Raw genomic sequence first — 7,970 nt, forward strand, 5'->3', positions numbered from 1 at the left:
GAAACATCAAAGACTTCATCAACTACAACAACCACAACCACAACGACTACAACAACGACAACGACAACCACGACGACAACGACTACTTCTACAACGACAACATCAACAACCACGACAACAACGACAACTTCGACAACCACGACAACTTCGACAACCACGACAACTACGACAACAACGACAACTACGACAACAACGACAACTACGACAACTACAACAACTTCGACAACTACGACAACAACCGAAACTTCAACCGAGATCTTACCAACTACGACGGTGACGACAACGACCACTCCAAAATGCCCTTTGAGCTTGAGTTACTCTGCGCCTGAGTGTTCTACGATTGTTGATTGCGATCCTATCGCGCCACAAAAGAACAACCTCATCGCGACGAAAACTGCGGCTCTTCACTTCAGTATTAGTGTTGATGTTTTTTGCGATAACGCTTTTCCTCTTGGGAACTATAAAAATATTTTACATGTGACAAATGGAGCAAACAAGGGAAGCATAGGCAACCGAGTCTTTGTAATGTGGAGAAAAATCGACAGTTCTGAAATTATCATTCATATAAGTCATCCGACTTACCACTCTGAAAAGTGGAAAAATGTATTTGTTCCATGCAATCAGGGAGAATGGAACACCTACACCCTGGAACTACAGCCTGATGCTGGCGATGAAGGAAAAGTAGCATATTCAGTCAAGAAAGACGGACAAGTGTTGATGGATGGCTCTTACGGCATTTCAGGCGCCTATTCTTTTGGTCCACTATACTTTTATGGCAGTGATCCGTGGTATGACGAAGGATCATCATATCTTATCAAGAATTTTTTTTACTGCGAATCAATAACTACAACTTCAACGACTACTACAACTACAACAACCACAACCACAACGACTACAACAACGACTACACCAACGACAACCACTACAAAAACGACAACCACGACGACAACGACTACTTCTACAACGACAACATCATCAACCACGACAACAACGACAACAACTACGACAACTTCTACAACAACGACAACCTCGACAACAACTACGACAACTTCGACAACTACGACACGAACTACGACAACAACCACACCGAAAACTTGCGTTGGTTTCCTAAACATGGGCGAAACTAAAGTCAACTTCGAGACAGCAAAGGCTAATTGCATCGCAATCGGAGGGCAATTGGCCTATTTCGATAACAATGATGAGCTAGCGGCATACAACGCGATCAAACCAACTCGGAATGAGTGGCTCGGAATCCGACGCGGAAGCGATAACAAATGGTATAACGTTATCGGTGCTGAAGCGTCTATTTACACTTGGGCAGATGGTGAGCCCAACAATTCTGGTGGCGTCGAAAAATGCGTTGAGAGCTACGAGTCGCTCCTTTGGAATGATTCTGGCTGCAGCAATTTGAAGCACTACCACTGCCGTATTGAAAAAATCGTCCCGGCTAATCAACAATGTCAAACTGAGATGAAAGCGTGCACTGAATTCCGAAACATGGGCGAAGCAAAGGCCAACTTCGACACAGCGAGAGATAACTGTAATGCAGAAGGAGGTCACCTTCCCTTCTTCTTCAATAAAGAAGAGCTCGGAGACTACAAAGCAGGCAAATCATACCGAACTGAGTGGATCGGAATCTATCGTAACAGCAACAACAACTGGGTCACTATGACCGGCGGTGATATCCCCTTTACTGAGTGGGCAGATAACCAGCCCGACAATGGTGGCGGTGTCGAAGCCTGCGGAGAGATGAGGCTTGAATACGACAATCGGTGGAATGACCGTCGTTGTGAGGTCGAGCAATCGTACTCCTGCCGTTTCGATACAGTAGTACCAGCTGATCAACAATGTCAAGCAACGAAAACATGCACGGAGTTCCGAAGCATGAGCGGAACAGCGACTTTTGACTCCGCAAAAGCAAATTGCGCTTCAATCGGAGGAACTCTTCCCTTTTTCAATAACAAGGCTGAGTACCATTCTTACAAGGCCATAAATCCAAATCGGCGAGAGTGGATCGGAGTTGTTCGAGGGTCGACCTACGCCTGGGAAACTCCAAGCGGTGCTCCAGTCGCCTTTTACCATTGGTCCTCTAACGAGCCAAATAACTCTGGTGGTGTCGAAGATTGCGTCGAAATGAGGAGCGACAACAAGTGGAATGATGTAAGATGCTCCTACTCAAATTACTACACTTGCCGTATCGATACCGAAGTCCCAGTTGATCAACAGTGTACGAAATGTTCGACTAGCTCAACTTTTTCGACACAAGAATGTTCTACGATCATTGATTGTGAACCCCGCGCTCCACAAAGAAATAATCTCCTGACAACAAAAACTGCAGCACTTCATTTTAGTATCAGTGTCGATGTTTTCTGCGAGAACGCTCATCCTTTCGATGGTTCGAAAAATATTATTCGCGTCGGCAATGGTAATGCCAACGTAGGAAATATCGGTGACAGGGTCTTCGCAATCTGGAGATATAGACACGATGAAAGATTGTATATCGCAATTTATCATCCAGATTTATACCGCTATGAGAGAACAATTGCTGTTCCATGCAATCAAGGCGACTGGAGCACGTACACTTTGACACTCACAGCAGCAGAAGACGACGACAATAAAGTCGAGTATTCAGTCAAGCAAGACGGGAACGAGCTGATGGGTGGCTCTTACGGTATTTCAGGCGCCTATTCTTCCGGTGAACTTAAATTTTACGCGAGTGATCCGTGGCATGCTGAAGGATCATCATATCTGGTCAAGAATTTCTTTTACTGCGTTGATTAATTTATCATCTTACCATTCGAATAAATTGCATGTTGATAGGGATTTCTACTAAAAGTCCTTTCGTAGTTTTTGCAAATGAGGCGGAAATTCTACGTGCTCGCGAATACAAAACGGAAGCAATTAGGTCATTCGCTTGAACGGATTTTTATCCGATGTAAAACTGAACTCAACGTCGGAAATATTCATGCAGCGTTTTATTTTCTAATCGATGGACAGTTTTCGGAAGTGAGCACTGAACGGCTGCCATTTAATTTGAGGAGCATGACGAGCGGAAGGCTTCTTTTGCGGCAGTTGGCTGTCTGTAATTATTTTTGAATACAGTGATTGAGGAAATGAAGGAATAGAAGTACTAACCCTGAAACCAACTCGTTCGATTCTGAAATTTCGAAGGAAGATATTCGTTTTAGAAATGAACATTTTCTTCCTTTTAGGAATCATTAATCCGGACATGCCGGTTACAGGCCGCGCTCCGGCTTCTGACATTCTTGGACTTTTACTTTGGTACCACTCCTTCTCCTGTCGTCTGTTAGTTTCTGCATCTCTTCTTGTAACTCGCCTATAATGGGGGAAAAAGAATTGTTGGGGTTGATAATGAGCTGCTTTCTCTTTGGGTAAATTCTTGTATTTTGTTTAGCAAAAAAATTGTGAAAGAATCGTCTTATATCGAATTTCTACTGTACACGTTTTTATCCCGTATTCGATCCCCTTAATCGCTTTCTGAGAAGTAAACAAGTCTTGAATCCACGATAATCCTTGTCAAGCGTAATTCTAGCCTGCTCCGGAGGCAGCGTGTTTTGCGAGTACGTAACAATTGAGAAGATTGAGTTCACCTGCTCTTCTTCACTGGATTCTGACTCGCTAGACTCGTTTTTAATCGGCTCGTGAATGTTTTCGTAAAACTCCTTTTCTCCCCTCTGAGTTCATTTCTGATGCGACAAATAGCGCAAAAATACCAACCCTGTAACTTACAAGATTTTTGTACCAACATTCCGAACTGCTATCATTTCAGAATCATCATCAGTTCAAAGAGCCCCCGCCGAGACCACGTATTTTGCTTAAATTTTTTCTTATCAATCGAACTCGAAGCCTTCGGTTGACATTTTCAGCCACTTGTTGCGGGTCTCTTCTGCAAATTTGGTCTTGTCCACTTGTCCTCTGAGCACGGCATTTTTTGTTTGCAATCGAATGAAATTCATGTAGCATTTTCCAAGCCGCGGAGGGTTGAAAAATGCTTCTTCTTCACATATTTTTCTCTCTTTTCCCTTTTTGAAAAAGCGAATTTGGGAAAAAAAACTCAAGAAAAATTGATGATTCATCCTTTCTAGAGTTTAACTGCTCATGCTCCAGTCATTTTTGGATAGAAAATTAGGGATGATTATTGTAAAAGAATTTCTATGTTGAATTCATCATCCTTCTAAAAACTAAGACCGGGAAGAAAAATCATGTCATCCGAGCTTAAATTGGATCATGGCAAATCTTCGAGGGTCCGCGGCGGATTTAGTGAGGGAAGAAATTTATTATCCACCGTAAGACTGTTTTACGAAAAAAATATTCTTCCTTAGAAAACAAAAATTTAGGGCATCAACATCGTCGTACTATAAAATTAATACACAATTACTGAGGCCTTTGATTAGTGCTAGGGTTAGGGTAAACGATTGGGTTAGGTTTTCAGTAATTTCAGAGAAATTTTGAAATTTCAGACAGAAAATGCTTCATTAATTATAAATGATAATTTAACAATATGGGTCAATATCATTTTTCACGAGAAAAAGCCCAGTCAACAATTCAATTAGCAATGGCTACCTCCTTAATCATTTTTTGATAACTGCGGCAATTGTCCATAAATGCACGCGATGCTTTAAGGGTACTATCTTCGATTTCCAGAAGGTGTCTTTTCAAAAGATGAATAAGAATCGGTTATTAGAAATGGATTCTTCATTAAATTCTATGATTATACCTAATTGACAACTATTCAAAATTATCAATATATCTTGAGATATGGCCTCTAGAAGTTTTTTCGAAAAAAAATTTTGAACTTCGATTTTCTCGATCAAGTGCTTGTTCGAAAGCTCAGAGCAAGAGCAGTATGTTGGTAGCTGTATCCATCGCGACATCAAGATATTTTTGATTTTAGAGCCAAAAATGTGTCGCTAACTTTTAAAAAATGCTCAATTTTCGTAAAATCGGCGAGACACAATTTTCAAAAAATTATTTTTGGTATTTTTAGTTTTTCAATGAAAATATCCTTCTGTAATTTTAAAGATTAATGTTCAAACTTTATTTAAAAAATAAAATAAGGCCAAGTTATCAGACTTGTTTTTGAGTTATTCAGCCGTTTATATAGGCCATTTTGGCGGAGATGACCACTTCAAGCAAAAATTTAGCCGCTTTTCGGTTAAGCAATTGATAAACCCCTCTGTAATAGTTAAGATCTAGGACAGATCTAATCAAAGAGCCCATATAAACTCAGCAATCATTCACAAGTTCCGAGTTATTCAAAGCTCAAGTTGGGGAAATCGAAGATAGTACCCTTAAGTGGCCACTTGAATATTCTAATCATAATCGTTTTAGTAGATAACAACTTGTGCCTTCAAACTTGCGCGCTGGTTTCAACTTTGGGAAAAAAATGGCGAGCAGAAAATGGGAAGACATAAACGTGGTTAGACGAATGCAAAAGCCAAAGTCTGGAGGACTTTCTAATTGCGCGGTCCTTGGCTTGTGGAAAATTTTCAAAGAGGAAAAATTGGCAGCTTCGTTCGGCAACAATGAGTGCCGGCCAAGTTGATACATCCGCGCAGCCATCCGGTGCACGTAACAAGGAGATCTCTCTTCTGTATTTTCTTTCGGTGATAGCATCTTGAAGAACGCTTCTATTTCGAATGAGACTCGTTCATGAAAGAAAAAGCTGCTTCGAACAGGAAGAGCTGGGCTCGGCAATTTGAGCATAAAACCTGAGCTTTTCATTCTAGCTCTTTCAGACCCTGACTCAGGTTTTATTCTCAGGTCATCAAGGCCTGAAGAAGAGATACTAAGGCGATAAGAATCAAGTTCGATCTGTTACTTTCAAAATTCAAGGCCCAACGAAGTTCAAATGGAGATTAGAACGTGTTGATGCATCTTCGCAAAAAAAGAGAGGGCAGAGGTTCGGTATTATACACCAGTTTGAGAAGCGATCGCATAATCAGGATTGTTCGCTCTCTCTAATGCGGACTTGGTGACGCAAGCTTCGCAGGATTACTAAAGCGACCCCATAATCGCCGCTAGTGAGACTCAAGAATAAGACACTTCGTAAAAGACATGCTTTTACACGTGCTCAAAAAGACAAACTCTCATTAACGAAGACGACGAAGAAATAAGGAGTAAGAATCATTTTTTCTGAAATGATACGCATCGATAAACATTTTTTCTGCTGAGAAAGCACAAGTAATTATTTGCTTTTTGAGAGCATTGGAAACGATGTTTATTCAGTACTTACTGAATAAATGTTCTGAATTTGTTCTCAGCCGACGTTCAGAAAAATAATTTGAGTATGTCAGATTTTAGAGAGACTATCAGATCAAAATCTTACCTAAACGCTAAGGCCAGTTTCAATAGAAACTTGGACAAGCTTCATAAAGAGTCTGATTCACGAGTAACTGCACTTGAAAGAAGCATTGGGGACTCTACACAAAATATACAGGTTTTCAGAAATCAAATTGAAGAACTTCAGCTTCATGGGTTGGAATTGTCTCAACAGATAGTTGATTCTGAAAAAGAAATCCAGCTTCTATCAGATAGATACTGGTCTCTGAAAAACCGGAAAAGCAAATTATCTCTAGAAGTGAGATATTTTAAATTTATAAGTATTTTATTTCGAGTTTTTAGCGTGAAGCCCTTTTTACGCAAGTTCAAAATCTCGAAGAGAAAATAACTGAAAATGAATCTTCGATCGCCGACATGAGAAGAGAGATAAAACAAGAGGAAGAAAACTTCAAAGCGAAAATGGACAAGCTTTCCGAAAACTACGAGAAGCCAGAAGTCGCAAAAGAACCACGCTGCGGGATATGTTTGGAGGAGTATGATGATGACTCTCATAGAAAAAGCTGTTTGACTGTCTGTGGACATATTTTTGGTGAAAAATGTCTTAGGAAGGTTCTCGCAGATTCAAACCGATGCCCACTTTGCAACAAATTATTTTTCGAACACAATATTCTAAGATTGTTTCACGGCTGAACTGAGAATAAATATTTTCTACTCTAAAAATATGAAGGCAATGATTCGCATATAAACATGAACCACTAAATTGAGTTCGTGCTCAAGTCTAACAAGCCAATTTCGGTCGGTGCATGACGCCATCCCAAACACACTCGCGGGCCCACGTGTTTCAAGTTGACTGAGATCAGAAGGCTGAGGTGTTGTTTGGGGCCCATCCGGGGACAAGTGCCACTTGAGGGGACATTTATGGCTTGCCACAAAATTATGTGTTCGATGGGAAGTACTTTGTTTGTTGTCATCGTTTTTCGCGGAGAAAAGGACTGGCGCCCTTAGCTAGAATTGAAAAGAAACGAAACAGAACTAGAAGGTCCAGGACGTAAACTTCAGTTCAACCAACGAGAAATTAGGGCCGATCATATTTAACGACGTTTGTGGTCGACTTAAAGGCGTTAAGGAGCCTCGTTACGGATATTTTTCGCAGTTCATTATCATGACGATACTCCCTTAATCCCTTTTTTTAGGGAAAGATGTCATTTTTGGATAAATTTTCGGCGCGTTTTTCCGCAGAAAAGCGTGTTTTGATTTAATTTATTTTTCCAAATTTGAAATTTCTCGATCCAAAATTTTTCAAATCAAATTTACTTCATCCGTTTTAATGTTACTCCAAATATTTTTGCTCCTCTGAGTCACTTCAAGCCGCTACGTGTTCTAAAGCGTAACCAGATGTCACTGAAAGAAATTCCAGTGCGGATGAGCAGCTACCTCTTTCGCCAGCTCTTCTTGAAAACGACTATTTCTCAGCCGCAAAGAACTGACAAACTATGCTCCCAAGAAGCCATTCTGGGTTCAACCTTGCAAGCGTCGCCATCAAACTCGCGGTATTTTAATGTTTTTCAAACTGCTGTAGAACGAGATATTTCCGCAGGAATTCGGCCTTGCTGGGTCGCGCCACTAAAATGCATGCAAATACCTTCTGTTGCCAAAATACATATCTT

The sequence above is a fragment of the Oikopleura dioica genome, chromosome 1 (assembly GCF_907165135.1).
Source record: "Oikopleura dioica chromosome 1, OKI2018_I68_1.0, whole genome shotgun sequence".
Classification (NCBI taxonomy): Eukaryota; Metazoa; Chordata; class Appendicularia; order Copelata; family Oikopleuridae; genus Oikopleura; species Oikopleura dioica.